This window comes from Suricata suricatta, chromosome 15, assembly GCF_006229205.1.
Source record: "Suricata suricatta isolate VVHF042 chromosome 15, meerkat_22Aug2017_6uvM2_HiC, whole genome shotgun sequence".
Classification (NCBI taxonomy): Eukaryota; Metazoa; Chordata; class Mammalia; order Carnivora; family Herpestidae; genus Suricata; species Suricata suricatta.
This window is the reverse complement of record NC_043714.1, coordinates 56,843,309-56,859,128: the sequence shown is the minus strand read 5'-3', so window position 1 is coordinate 56,859,128 and position 15,820 is coordinate 56,843,309. Positions and strand designations below refer to the sequence as shown.

Here is a 15,820-nt window from a genome sequence, read left to right as displayed (position 1 = left end):
TGGAAATCTGGAGGCTTTGGTTGCTTGCAAGAGATACAAGCCAAGATCTCATCAGGTAGGTAGTTCCATATATGACTCTCTAGCTCAGAGGGGGAGGTCAGGGCTAGGCTGTAAATTTGGGAGGCATGGAGCTATTGGGGATCATTTATAGCCCAGACTTGGATGAGATCACCAATGAAGAGACAGTGTACCAGAGAAGTGAGTCTATGACAGAGTTGGGCATGCTGACATTTAGAGTACATGCAGGCATGTTGAATGCATGCCAGGCCATGTGCTGGTACTCGGCCATGCATCATTTCTTCAACCACTTTGTCTCAATTTATTCCATCGTATTGTTGGTCATCTGTATGCTTTGCTTCTCAAATCTGACCAAAATTGGATAAGCTAGTTCATATGACTCAAGCACTAATAACTATTGACTGAATTGAAAGAATCTCTTACGACTGTGAGTTCTCACAAGAAAGCTGCCTCCTGGCACTAACTGTGAGAAGAAAGACCTGAGAGGTGCAGCTGGAGGAGGGAGAGAGGCATCCAACTAAGTCTCCTCACCCTACCTGAGAGAAGGCTTGGCAATGAACCCAGCTCTATGAAGAAAGGAAAGCCAGGGACACTGTTGCTGCCAGGAATATTAGGGACAGGCTGCTTGTTCTGAGATTTTGGCCAATCCAGTCACTGATCTTATTATTCCAGTGTAGAGAGAAAAGATCACAATAGCATGGTGACATCCTTTTGGTACAGCCCTAATTGTCATGTGCTGACATCAGTAAGATGTCAGAGAATAGACCTTGACCTTCAGTTTCTGTCTCTTTTAAGAACATACCTCAATGTAGATGGAGAGCTGCTGTTAATAAATACTGGACTTCTCTTCTACCGTCCTTTTGTTTCTTATATAGACCTTTATAATATTTATATTTCTATATATTTAGCCATTTTAACAGGAAGATACATGAATCCTATGTTTTAGATTAAGGGCTCTCTGAATTCTGTGTATTTCCCATTTAGAAAATCCCAACAAATTCTAGACATGTAAGTAGATGACGTGGCTTCTAGCCTTTTCTCTGTTGCTATCTGGTGATCTTGGGCAAGTCATTTAGCCTTATTGAGTCTCAGAGCTCCCCCCCCACTTTCTAAAGTTTATTTTGAGGGGTAGAGGGGCAGAAAGAGATGGAGAGAGAGAATTCTAAGCAGGCTCTGCACTGTCAGATGCAGGGCTCAGTCTCATGACCGTGAGATCCTGACCTGAACCAAAATCAAGAGTTGTAAGTTTAATGTTTATTTATTTTTGAGAGACAGATATAGTGCAAGCAGGGGAGGGTTAGAGAGAGAGGGAGATACAGAATCCGAAGCAGGCTCCATGCTCTGAGCTAGCTATCAGCACAGAGCCCAATGTGGGGCTCAAACCCACGAACCATGAGATCATGACCTGAGCTGAAGCTGGATGCTTAACTGACTGAGCCACCCAGGCACCCCAAGTCTCAGTTTCTTAGTCAGTAAAAACAAAAAAAGTAGGGGACTGAGGAAGCTTGTTGTAAAAGTTAGTGAACATTCCAGAAGCAGAAACCCTGGGAGTGTTCTGTGAAATTTGTATACACAAATGAATAGCTAGGGAATATTTATAAAGAATGCAGAAAGCCACCTGGAACATTCAGAGATCAGACTGTTCTGGATTATCAGACAAAATATTCCATCAGTGAGTTGGCTTGGGCTGCAAGCTATGCATTGTCTTTATAAACAACAAAGTTAGATGCCCCCAAACCAATTCTTTTAATTGAAATAACAGAGAAATAGCAAACTTTGCAAAAGGGCAGGAATATGAGTTATTTCTGCAGCCAAATCTCGAATTAGCTAATATTGTATTTTCATGTGTTCTTTGGGATGCCATATAGAAGGACACATGTGGAGCACATATTCAGCAAACATCTGTTGAGCACTTACACGGTGCCAGTGTGTTAGGCACAAGAGATAAGAAAGCAGATATGAGAGGTGGGTGATGTCCCTGCCCTCTTAGAGAAAATCGTCTAATGGGAGATACAGACAAGGGAAGAGAGTCACAGTGCAATGTGGGACGTGCTTTCAGGGAGGAAATACAGAGGAGAGAGCCGAGTACAGATGTGGAGGTAGGCATGTCAAAGAAGGTGTCTTAGTCAGCTTGGTCTGCCTAACAAAATACTAGAGCTGGGTGGATTATACAACAGGGATGTATTTTCTCACAGTTCTGGAAGCATGAATTCCCAGATAAAGGTGCTGGCCAATTAGGTTTTTGTGAGAGCCTTCTACCTGGCTTGTAGTGGGCTGCCTTTTCCCTGTGTCCTCACATGGCAGAGAGAGTGAGCGAGAGAGAGAGAAGCTCTCTGGTATCTCTTCTTATAAGGGCACTAATCCCAACATGAAGGCCCCACCCTCACGATCTCATCTAAACCTTACTAGCTCCTGAAAGCCCTATCTCAAAATGCCATCACATTTCAGCTTAGGGCTTCAACATATACCTTTTTGGGGGGATACAGTTCAGTCCAAAACAGAGACTTCCTGGAGGAAGTGAGATCTAAGCTCATACCTCCCGAAGCAGTTTACTGGGGGAGGGAAGATGGACTTAAGGGGAGATGGAGGCAGGAATCGAGAAATGTCTAAGCTGAGCATCGCAGATTACTTACTATTTTCCTATTTCCTCGGTTTTTAAGCAGGATTTTCTCACCATCTAGAGACTCCCATTGCCCCTGCCCCTGCCTGATGACCTCGTACCTGTGTCTCTACACTCTGATCCCAGGCTCTCCATGAGCAGTCCCCTACCCCAAGCAAAGTTCATCTTATTGTCCTCCACGCGGTCAAAGCAGACATTGGTGCCTCTCTGGAGAGCTCATTTGTGTCCCTCCTGTCTCATACATGTATGTATGTTCCTATAAGGAAACAGCTGTAAACATGTAAATATAAGTCAAGGTCTTACTTTTGTGTGCCTCCCCAAAAGTGTCTAGCACTGTACACCATACACTGATCCTTTAGTTTTTGCTTAGCAACAAACCATCCTCAAAACTTAGTGGCTTAAAGCAACAGACCCTCTACTTAGTTCATGTTTCTGTAGGTTATCTGGGTGGTTCCTCTGGTTTAGACAAGGGCAGATGATCTTTGCTGAGCTCTTTCAAGTGTCTGTGGACAGCAGGCAGGCAGACTGATGGCTAGTGATCTCGGATGGCATCACTCACACGTTGGCTATTGACCATTTGTAAACAGGGGCGCCTTGATTTTCCTCAGTGCGTCCTCCATGATCTGGGCTATGATTACCTTTTCAACATTTTGTCCATGAACCCTTTAGGCCAACCACCTCATTTATCCATTTCACTCAGAACGCAGGGACCATGTCTGTTTGCTCAGTGCCATTCAAGTTCTATTGAATGAATGAATGAATGAAGAAACTTTGTGTGGCTGCCCAGAATAAGCCACCCTTACTGATGGGGTAAGATGAAGGACTCTAGGGGCTCCTCAATGGCTCAGTTGGCTAAGCCGCTGATTTTGACTCATGTCATGATCTCATGTTCGTGGGTTCAAGCCCCGTATTGGGCTCTGTGCTGATTAAGCTCAGAGCCTGGAGCCTGCTTCCGATTCTGTGTTTCCCCCTCTCTCTCTGCCCCTCCCCCTCTCATGCTTTGTCTCTCTCTGTGTCAAAAATAAATAAAAAACATTTAAAAAAAAGAAAAAAAAAGATGAAGGATTCTACCATGCCATTTTGCGTCTCTGCAGTAAAGGGTCTCTTCAGCCCCAACCCCTCCTTCAAAGCTGTGCTCAGATGTCATCTCTTTGGAAGCTTTTCATTATTCTCTAGCCAAATTAATCAGACTGTCTTCTGTGTTGATGGACCTTTATTGTAGCATGAGTCAGATGATTCTACTTATTATTTATGTGTCTCTTTTCCAACTAAACTGGGAAGTTCTTGAGGTGATGTGAAAGGATGCATCTGCCCATAACATGTCATTGATGTGTCTGCATTTTGAATCCTCAGTTCAGTCATTTACCATCGTGTGACTGTATAAAATGGGGTCCATTCAATAACATTTGTTCTACAAATATTTATAGAGTTTCTCCTGTCTGCCAGGCACTAAGCTGGCACAGGGGATGAAGTAGACATTTCACTCTAGGGGATGAAAAGAGAGGGAAATACACAACTACATTCTTGCAGTACCTTATTATGTACCTACTCATCTGTGATATGTGATGTGAAAGGGAATAACAGGAACCCACTTAACAGGGAAGCCAGGAAGTCCTCTCCAAGGAGGTGGTGGTTTCTAACCAGAGACTAAAGACAAAGGGAAGCCAACCACGTGATCATTGGATGACGTGTTCTAAGCAGCAGGAGTAGTAAATATGGAACCCACATGAAGGAGAGACCTGAAGGAAAGCTAATATGGCTGAAAGGCAGGGAGCGAGAGGGAGCATGGAGGGATGTATCTGTACACAAGGCTGTCTCGTAAATAGCTGTGCCCTCATTATCTGTGTCAGATATAATAGGTGCTTAGTAAGCACTTGTTGAATGAATAATTGAAAGATGGGAATCAGTCCTGGTTCTCAACTAAAAGTTGGGCTATGACAGGGTGAGAATTTCCTGTGGTTTTTCTTGTCTTCCTTGGGTGTCCAACAGACTGTGGCACACAGACCTCTTCTAATGGGCGGGGCAGTGTGGAGAACCCCCACCAATGCGTTTTGCTGGCTCTCTTCTCCACCCCAGTTCACTGTTCTGGGTGCTTCCCCAGGACAGGGCTCCTACATCAGATGTCATCACTCTGGTCACTGTAACTGCCAGTTTGGGTAGCCTCTCTTGCTCAATAACAAGACCAATAAGCTGAGGCCTTTGGGGGACCAATTGCCATGTTCCATGGGCAGCAAATCAGCTCCTATTGTCTGGCCACCACTTACATAAGACTGTTCCTGATTTCTCCCTACAAGCACCTCTCTCTGAGATAGAGTGGAGACAAACATGACAGAATTGCCAGTACTTCACTGGGAGCTGCATCTGTTTCCCTGTGAGTAAGGCTTTGTCACAGGTCCAAGCTTCTCTGCTGACCCTCTTTCCAGTTAGGGTGAGAGCTCTCCCAGGAGGCCTCTCAGTCCCTTATGCAAATGTCCTGCTGGCAGCCCAGCCCTCCCTCGCTCCCCAGCTCATTAAATATGTTTATAGACATGTGAATCCCAGAGGTGGACGTAGATTAGCTTCAGGCTGGGATACCCGGTAGGTCTGAGGCTACCTTCTTTTCTTCTCCCTCCTCAAAAGCCTTAATTTTCTCTTCCCTCTCTGAGAACAAGTCTGGTAAAGGCATCTTAGATACAGATTATTGATGGAGCATAATGTTTTACATCTGCCGGAGACCACGCTGTAATTTGAGAGAATGCCTCCTTAAGTGTAGGGAGGGACTCGAAATCATAAAACGGGGGCATCTCTCCGTTGCACCCTTGCTCAAAGCTGTTCTTTCATGGACTGGTGCTTGGTACTGCCAGGGTAGGTGGAGCTGAGGCACAGAGCAGCTGCCCTGCAGCCGGCAAAGCCCAGTGCATCACTCCCCAGCTAAAAGGAAGTTACGTCGCTCTGTCAATTTGTCAGTCACAACAAGACTCAGGCTCCAGAACCAGGCATACTTGGTGCCGAATCCCATTTGATCACTGGCCAGGTCTGTGAACATAGGTCACATGGTCTCCTTGTGCCTTACTTTCCTCGTCTGTGAAATGGGTAGAGTAATAGTTAAGAGCACTGATGTCAGAATCAGACTCCGCCATTTACTGTCTCCGTGAATTTTGGCAGGTTATTTTATCTCTCTGTGCCTCAATTTCCTTGTCAGATGGTGAAAACCATTAGCCTACCTCCCTTACCAGGTTGTTGTAAGGGTTACATTGATATGCAAGGAGCACTTAGAACAGTGCCTGGTGCATCGGGAACACTGCATGGCTATTTGCTGTTACCGTGGATATTATGATGTTAGGTTGTTTGCGATAGCGCGTAGAGACCTTGCCTGGCACGGGATGGATTTCAGCTCGTGCTTTTCTTAGGGTAACAACCACACGGTGCTGTGAGCCTGCGAGGCCCCGCCCTCAACTCTGTATGAACTTCTTGAGGTGAAGTTTACAAGTTTAGGAGAGGGAGGGCTCTCAAACTTGTGTTCCGCTTCCACACACTCACTCTAACGACCCAGTTTCCCCCAGCATCTTCTGTGAGGAATGTCAAAAGCTTTCAAGCGTGTAGGAGCCGCCCTTAATCACTGATAAGGGGAATAAATGAGAGGAATACAGCCGCGCAATATTAGAGCGTGGTGGGTTTACGGTGTCACGTTAGGGGTGTTCTGATTTCTCCGCTCTATAAAACACCCCATATAAACTATAAAATAAAATATTTACATTTTTACATACCTAGAAGTACTGGGTGGGTAGAGCGAAGTGACTTGGTAGATTTCCAACTCCATGAGGCTTGGAGGATTCTGGTTTTGCTTCACCTGATGCAAACTGACACTCCATGGCTTCTATGGAAAGCACATTTTTCTGCTTAAGTGATTCTTAGTGGGGGGGCTGGAGACCATAGTGGCTGTGGAAGAGCCTGAATAGAGGCTGCTGTGGCATTTTGAATGAACAGTCTCTCAAGTTTTTGATAACTGGAGCAGGGAGAGAAATTATATAAATGTATATATATGTATATAATTAATTTTTCTGTTTATATGAAAAGGAATTTTAAAGGCATGCAATCTAAAAATTTCTACTTGCAGCTGGTTAGTTTTCAGAGCCACCACGAAGACAGAGCTAATACCCTGCCAAAGTTTAATCATAAACTGATAGCTGTAACTTGTGGCAAGTAAGGGGGACCTGATTTAATAAGCGGACAGATAAGTCAAATACCCACAAATGGTAAATTATGGCTGCAAAGGGCAGTGTTTTAAAATCACCCTAGTGAATTATATGTTTCTGAAAAAGCAACTATGTATCTGAAAAATTACGTTCTTTGGTAATACTTTAGACAGTGTTTTTTTGGCCCTGTTGCCTCACTAAGGTTATAAATAACATAGTCCCTTCTACTTTTATTTTCCTAGATTAGCTAGTTGCCACCAGCTCCAGTGTCCCAGCTGTAATGAACTGCGTTCTGTTCAGCTGCACATGCTTTGTCACTCCTCCTCACTGTCACCTCAAGGCACGGCTCTCAGCTGCCCATGTGGGAGCTGGGAGCCTTTGGGGATCCTTTCTGCTGACCCAGTTGCCATGTTGCGCTTCCATAGCTACTCCACAGGCTGCCATATTGAAAAGAAAGCATGGATATTTCTTGCTTACTCATTCACTCAGTTGTCCGCTTTTTCCCAGAAGGCCTTGAAGCTGTAGCACCTGTGGGTGTCTCCAAAGGGGGCTGCCAGCTGGGGCAGCTTGTATTGCCCTCCCAGGCTGTGCATCGAGGGGAAGCAGAAGACACAGCCCCAAAATACGTCCCTGTGGCATGTGGATTCTTTTGAGCTGAAGACATTCAAGGCCCAACAGACTCAGGAAGAGCTGTTTACCTACTTTCTCCTATAGTGCCTGGCACATAATAAGTGCTGCGTGACGATCTGCTGTTGTTTTTGATATTGTTACTGTTAGTGCCCACCTCATAGGTCATGTGGGAATGAATGAGGCAAAAGGCATGCCAGGGTTTCCTTGGCACTGCCTGCGGAGGTGGCAGCCATCTGTTACACGGCATCATGGCTATACTCAGACCTCTGGTGAAGCCCACGATTGTTAAAAAGAGGACCAAGAAGTTCATCTGGCACCAGTCAGACCGATATGTCAAAAGTAAGTGCAACTGGCGGAAATCCAGAGGCACTGACAATAGGGTGCAAAGAAGATTCAAGGGCCAGATCTTGATGCCCAACATTGGTTACAGGAGCAACTTGCTGTCCAGTGACTTCCAGAAAGTTCCTAGTCCACAACATCAAGGAGCTTGCAGTGCTGCTGATGTGCGGCAAATCTCACTGTGCAGAGATTGCTCACAGCACATCCTCCAAGAACCAGAAAGCCATCGTGGAAAGAGCAACCCAGCTGGCCATCAGAGTCACGAATCCCCATGGCTGGCTGCGGAGTGCAGACAATCAATAGACAGCTTAATGTGCACATCATACTTGTGTTAATAAAACCATAAAACTACACACAAAAAAAGCAGCATGCAAGGTGCTTAATTGACTTGAAGGAATTTAGATACAGGAAATGCAACAAGAAAGAGCTAATGCCAAAGTAACTTTTTATCATAAAGACTTATCTGCATGGCACCGCAAACATTTGTCTACCAAACATTTGCTCTTCTCATCTTCCTGTGAATTATCTTCCTCCCCCTTGGCACCTTAAACCTCTACCCCCTTCTCCTGGGCTCAGGATGGCATATAAATCTCAATTGCCTGACTGTCTTTGGGGCTCCTGCATGTATTAAATTTGTTTTTCTCCTATTAATCTGTCTTATGTCAATTTCATTACTAGACTAGTCAAAGAAACTCGAAGGGAAAAAGAGAGAAGTTTTCCTTCCCTACATCATCTACCTGGAAGAAAGGGCACCTTTGTCTAATGTACACAGAGGAGCTTCATCAGCTACTAAAGGGCCTGATTAGGAGCCCGTGGGAGAGGCTTTGTCTCAAGGGACACCTGTGTCTTGCTGCCACGTAGCCATCAGACACAGTGGCAGTGGGACTTAGGGCCTGAGGCGTTTTCTGCGTTTTCTCACATTAGTTTGGCTGGGCAGGAATTCTTTTTTTTTTATATATAGTTTATTACCAAGTTGGTTTCCATATAGCACCCAGTGCTCTTCCCTACAAGTGCCCCTCTCTATGACCATCACTCCCCTTCCCCTTCCCCCCTCCCTCTTCAGCCCTAGGTTTGTGCTCAGCATTCAAAAGTCTCTCATGATTTGCCTCACTCCCTCTCCCCAAGTCTTCCCCCCTCCTGTCCCATTCCCGTGGTCTCCCATTAGGTTTCTCCTGTTAGACCTATGAGTGACAACATATGGTAGCTGTCCTTCTCTGCCTGACTTATTTCGCTTAGCATGACTCCCTCTAGGTCCATCCATTTTGCTACAAGTGTAGGCAGGAATTAAGAACAATGACAGCATCAGTGAGGACAACAATAAACAGTGGCTGGTTGTATTTTCCAAGTTAACTGCAGGAACATCTTCATTCTGCATGTTCCTCTAAAACGTGACCTTGACACTCCTGATCACAAGATGGAGTCCATTCTCTACTCCTTTGAATTTTATTAGTGCTTTGACCAGTAGAATGTGGTGGAAATGACCTTGGCATTTCCATAGCCCTTTCCATGTCCTGGTAGGCTCCAGTTGCAGCCCCCTCGAGGCCAGCTTCCATGAAGACTGGGAGACTCCTCTGTGACCACCAGGTTGTGAGAAACCCATGTGGGGAGGCCATGGAGGAAGGCACCTGTGTGAAGAGCCATCTTAGAGAGGCAGTCCTGGTGAGCCGTCAGATGACCCCAGGCCGTGCTGTCCTCTGGCTGCATCCACATGGAAACCCCCAAACTAGATGTGCCCAGATGTGGCCAGGCAGCCCACATAATTATGAAGGAGAAGGCACTGCTATTTTAAACCCCTAAGTTTTGGGGAGCCATGATACCCCAAACAGCCTCCCTGCCTCCTGCCACTTCCTTTGAAAACAAAATTCCGTTTTTTTTCCAACTGAATACTCTTTTGCATCTTGCAGTTTCATTGCAGGAACTAGAGCCATGGAGAAAATGAAGAGTATAGAATGTGATAGAAATCTCATTGTAATGGATTCCTGGTCAGTGGTGTCCACATTTCTCATGAGCTGGCTTTTGGTTTGTATTTCCTCACTTTTCAATTTACCTTGTTTCTACCTGTCCTGCTCTTTGACATAAGATACATAAAATAAGGGGCACTTGGGTGACTCAGCTGATTAAGCATCTGACTCTGGATTTTGGTTTGGGTCATGATCTTGTATGTTTTGTGGGTTAGAGCCCAACATTGGGCTAGGAGTGTGGAGCTTGCTTGGGATCCTCTCTCCCTCCCTCTCTCCCTCCCTCTCTCCCTCTCTCTCTCTCTCTCTCTCTCTCCCCCCCCCCCCCCCGTGCTCTCTCTCTCTCTCTCTCTCTCTCTCCCCCCTCCCCTCCCCAGTGCTCGCTCTCTCTCTCTCTCAAAGTAAATAAGCTTAAAAAGAGAGAAAGATACAGGGGAACATATAAACTTTATTCATTCATGTATTTACTTTAGTCATTGGTCATGGGGGTGACAGTTATCAAGAGCCCAGGACTCCTGGCTTTGGGTGGGTGGGGGGTGGTGTCAAAGAAAAGAAAGCACCTTCCCTGTTCCTGTGAGACTTAGCGCTATTCAGGAAGACATGCATAGGAACAGTGAATGACACATACAGTAATGCCACAGGAAAATCAATCCATGAAGGACTTCAGAGAAAAGCAAATTCTAAGCAGCACCCCCCCCCCCCGCCCCCACCAAGGTTGCATGCAAGAGAAAACTTGAGGGGATTTAACTGGGCTGATTCGACACTGCTACACTCTGTGCCTGGGGTGCCCTCTGTGAGGACGTAGCCCTGCTTTGTAGTCTCTGAAGATGGTCAAGGAGAGGCTGACCATGGTCAGCTCTTTGCAGTGCTGAGCTCCTAAGTGACTTCTACTTTCTCCACTTGAAACAACTGTCTTTCCTACTCCAGCCAAATACTTCCAGGCTCGAGCTCCAGTGACACTGAATGGCCTGACTTATTTGATTTTCCCTGCCTTGTATTGTCCACTATTTCATATGTACACATTCAACTTTTTTAGGGAGGCTGGATGTTTCTTGAGGGTCTTATTTTTCTCTTTTATTTCTGGTATGGGGCACTTAGAACTCAGTAAGTATTTCACAGTCCATTGGTTGGCTGGATCACAGAAACGTAGAAGTAACGTGTTCAGATACTGAGAGAAAGCCTTAGAGGTATTAAGTCATTTGCAGAACTCTTAGCACATGTCAGGCATGGGGTAGAGCCCTTTCTAGTCCCTGACTTCTAGAATTGTTACAACTCACTAAGGTAGGTAACATTATTCTTATTTTGTAGCTGGGGAAACTGAATCTTAGAGAGTATATTACCCTGGTCAAGATCATATATGGTGAGTGAAGCCTGAGTTTCAAATACACGGCACTTGAATTCTGAAGTTGATGCCCCACTGTCTTACCTTTGGAGTCCTCATGTACCACTCTGGTGGGGCTGACTGTCAAATAGAGTGCGGTTTTCATGTGTCTGGTTTCCCAATTTCCCCATACTTTCCAATTCTAAAGCTAATATACTTGGGTTTAAATTTAGCAATCTCTCATTTTCCAGCCCCTAACTTAGTTTGGATATCATATCCAAAAATTTGGATCCAATGTGTATATTTCCTGTGGAAGCAAAAAAAAGTGCAAACCTTCCAGCATCTGTTACTTATAATTGCTCTGCATTAAATTACAATTTTGGATTTAAATTTGAAAAAGTACATTTCAGTACCAAGACTTTGATGTGGAAATGAACAACGGTAGGAAGTAACTGATACCCTCTATATTTTTCTTTACTAGAGGAGATGTATAAGAAAATTCAAAGTCAAGGGAAGGTGCCCTGGTGCTTGTTCTTAGTCTTTGGAGGAGATTGTGGAATGTCATACTTGTGCTGGTGTTGAGGATCAGAATTTACAACATGCATTCTTAAATCTAGACTGGTTAGTCTAGAAATTTTACTGTAAGCTCTTCCTGATTCACGTTCTGTCTACAGTGGTTGTAGCAGGTCATTCTCTACTACATCTAGTTCAGTTCTTGGTTGGGAGATCCACACAGAAGCCAATACCATATACCACCAGTGTCCTGTAGTCAGCACATCTATTCTTATAAATCCAGTGAACATGGCACGTGTGTGTGGAACTCCTAGAAATCGATATAAAAAAACTAATTGGATAGAAAGAGAATAAAAGATGCAAATAGGATATAATCATTTGCTAGGACTGCCATAACAAAACACCACAGACCTGGTGGCTTAAACAATAGATATTTATTACTCATAGTTCAGGATGCTAGGAAGTCCAAGGTCAAGGTGCCTGCAGAGGTGGTTTAATTCTGAAGCCTCCTTTGGCTTTCAGGTGGGTAATGTCTCACTGTGTGCTCTTTCAGCCTCTTCTTTGCATGAGTGCAGGGAGAGAGAGAGTCATCTGTCTAGTCTCTCTTATAAAGGAACTAATCCTATTGGATCAGGGCTTCACCCTTATGACCTGATTTAACCTTAATTATTTCTTTAGAGGCCTAAGCACAAATTCAGCCACACTGGAGGTTAATGCTTCAACATATGAATTCTGGGGAGACACAAACATTCAGTATTCAGTCCATAACACAGGGCATTCACAGAAACAGTGATACAAAAAATCAGTACACAGGCTCTATTATGTTTTCAACAACGTTAATATTGTATCCTAAACGTTGTTCTAAGCATGGATGTTCTAAGGGATGGGTAAAGCATCCCTTTACTCATGATATATTTTTAAGACCTCTATGGCAATGTAGGTTCCATTGTTATCTTGTTTGACAGAAGAGGAACCTGAGCACAGAGAGATTAGGCAGCTTTGCCAGGGTCACACAGCTAGGAAATGGCAGTACCAGAACTCGTGCTCAAGAACCGGAGTTTGAGCCTGCACTCTTAACAACTCTCTAAGACGCTTAGGCTGTTCAGACATACAAACCAGAATGACACACTAATTTTTAGCCATTGGATTGATGCAAATTTAAAAGCTTGATATATTGATACATATAGGTCAGCAAGAGTTTGGGGAGAATGACATCTGTACATACCTTGGTGGAAGTGGAAGCTTTTGAGAGACAATTTGACACTAAGTATCGAAATTAACTATGTGTGCTTTTATACATTGAGCCAGCAATTCAACTTCTGGAAATTCACTTTATCAATATGCTCACAAAATTCTGCCAAGAGAGTGCACAGACGTTCACTGCAGCTTTGGTGCGAGTTGGTCAAATACCTGGAGTCAAGGTAAATGTCAACCAACAGGGCAGGGCTTACAGAAATTGTGATGCTTGGATGGAATGTGGATGTGGGATACTGATACGGACATACCACAAACACATACCAGTATGTTGTGCTAGTTTGTTGGGGCTGCTTTAACAAGGTGCCACAGACTGGGGGGTGTCAACAACAGAAATTAATGTCCTCACGGTTCTGGAGCCTGGAAGTCCTAGAGACCTTGCTCCTTGACTTGCAGATGGCCACCCTTTGGCTGCCTCTTTACATGGTATCCCTGAGCCTGTGTGCCCTTGGTACCCTTTTGCACATCTTAATTTTCTCTTCTTACAAGGACACCAGTCCCATTGGATTAGGGGTCACATTAAGGGCCTCTTTTTACCTTAATTAACTCCTCTTTAAAAACCGTATCTCCAAATACATTCTTTTTTTCTCTTAAAAAAATTTTTTTTAATGTTTATTCATTTTTGAGAGACAGAGACAGAGCACAAGTTGGGGAGGGGCAGAGAGAAGGAGACATACAATCTGAAACACACTCCAGGCTCTGAGCTGTCAGCACAGAGCCTGATATGGAACCCAAACCCACAAACCATGAGACCATGACCTGAGCCAAAGTCAGATGCTTAACCGACTGAGCCACTCCAGGACCCACACAAATACAATCACATTCTGAGATACTGGGAGTTGGGGCTTCAACATAGCAATTTTAGGGGACACAATTCATCCTTAACATACATGGAAAAGATAGATATTCTTATGAATAGTATAATCTCTTATGTGTAATTTGGAAAGGTACATAAAGGCTGGTGGATGCATTGACAATTTATTCTGTAAAGTTCTCCAAGAAACTCTGAAGCAGACTTACTTTGAGGGTAAAAAACTAGATGAGCCTGGAGTGTGATTGAGGGTAAATGCCTATTTTACTTTTCCTACTTTCTGTGTTTAATATTCTAACCATGTGGAAACATTGCTTTATTTTATTGTTCAAAACTCAACGAGGGCTACCCACATAGAGGGATTGATTATGCAACATTTTTGCCTTTAATTTTTGTTGAAGAACTTCCTAGATATTATTAAAATTAAAAATATGACTTTAAAAAGGAACAACAAGAAAATTGAGAGGAAATGGGCAGCATATATGTGGAGAGATTACTAGTTTATGTTTAACTTTGTTTTCAGTGTGTTATGATATATTGATGGTCTTTGAAAAGAACTTCTGTACCGTTTCATAACTCATGGTCCCATCCCATTTTTTTGGTGTTATTTCAATTTATAAAGTTTTCTTGAAGGTTAACCTATGTTAGGAAAGTGTTGTGCCTTCTCTTCCCTGGAAATAGTCCAGCAAGAAAAAAAAGATATTACTATCAACTTTTGACTATCTCAGGTCTATTGATCTGCTTTGGGATTAAGCACAGCAAATTATTAATCACTGGCCACCTTCTGTTACCAGCAGGCTCCTGAGTCACCTTCTCAGATCATCAGTGTGTTCATTAAATGTCAAAGAATTTTAATATTTGTTCAAAAGAAATGTGATCAAGAGGGAAATCTTTTACACAACCTTTCTCCAAAGCAAAATCTCAAAATCTCTCTTGCTTCTGGGTATGGACACACCACTACTTCCTTCTAATAGCAAAGAGCCTTCAAACTGAAATATTTTAACAGATTTAAGCCATGGGGAAAGGAAAAGAGGAAATTACTTTTATCGAGGGCTCCCCTCGTACTGAATATTCTCTCATTTGACCTTCACAGCTACCCTGTGAAATGAGTATTATTACTTCCCATTTACTGATGAGGAAATAGAATCAGAAGGTTAAGGAAGAATTTCAAAGTCTGGCACCTGGGGTGTGGGTGGAACCAAGATCCATTATCGGGTCTTTGCATCCGGAAGTGTGTGTCCAGCCTGGCCTCTGCCAACAGTTCACAAAAAGGGCCCTGCAGGGCCCTCTGGCTACGGGGACTGTTTGTGAGACAAAGCAGGACAGCAGGTCCAAGTCAGGTTTCCCTTGGAAACAGGACAATGGAAGAATCTTCACTCCAAGGGACTGTCACCAAGGGAGACACTGGTTGGGTGGTAAAGCAGTGCTGCTGGAGGGGTTTCCACTAATTCCTTCCTTTTACACAGGGGGAAGATGAGGCCCAGAAAGGTTAAGTGAATTTTACTCTTATTTCTCATATTCCAATTTCTTCTTTCTTTTTGCTCTTTGTAGATTTAAAGAACAAAGTAGCAAGTTTTGCAGTGCGGGGAGACGGTTTGCCAGGGGATTCTCTGTGGGCTGTGTGGCCTCATTCCTTTTTATTAGTCCACTGCCTAGATGTACTTGAGCTTCGTACTGTGTTTTCCTTTAAATAGTTCATTAAGAAATGAAACTTTGGAAATCCTCACTTATTATATATGTTTTCATGGCAGAAAAATTAAAAATACACAAAAATATCTAAGGCACCGAGTCTAGCTTAGTCGGTTGAGCATCTGTCTCTTGATTTCTGCTTAGGTCATGATCCTGGGGTTGTGGGCCTGAGCCCTGTCTGGGCTCTGTGCTGAGTGTGGAGCCTGTTTAAGATTCTCTCTCTAATAGGAGCACACGTACCCCAATGTTCATAGCAGCAATGTCAACAATAGCCAAAACATGGAAGGAGCCTAAATGTCCATCACCTGATGAGTGGATCAGGAAGATGTGGTATATATTCACGATGGAGTACTACATGGCAATGAGAGGGAATGACATATGGCCATTTGTAGGAAAGTGGATGGACCTTGAGGGTGTCATGCTGAGCGAAGTAAGCCAGGCAGAGAAAGACAGAAACCATATGTTTGCACTCATAGGTCTAGCAGGAAAACA

General features: G+C 44.0%; 1 long non-coding RNA gene and 1 pseudogene across 1 annotated transcript in view; both read left to right on the top strand.

The window, feature by feature from the left end:
• Positions 1-7,691: 7,691 nt before the first annotated feature.
• Positions 7,692-8,125, top strand: LOC115279317 (annotated as a pseudogene).
• A 6,951-nt stretch (positions 8,126-15,076) lies between these two features.
• The window catches only part of LOC115278772, a 19,893-nt gene continuing 19,149 nt past the window's right edge, over positions 15,077-15,820 (top strand). The window contains exon 1 of the long non-coding RNA XR_003903096.1: positions 15,077-15,127. This is a non-coding gene — a long non-coding RNA (uncharacterized LOC115278772). The remainder of the gene's footprint in view (positions 15,128-15,820) is intronic.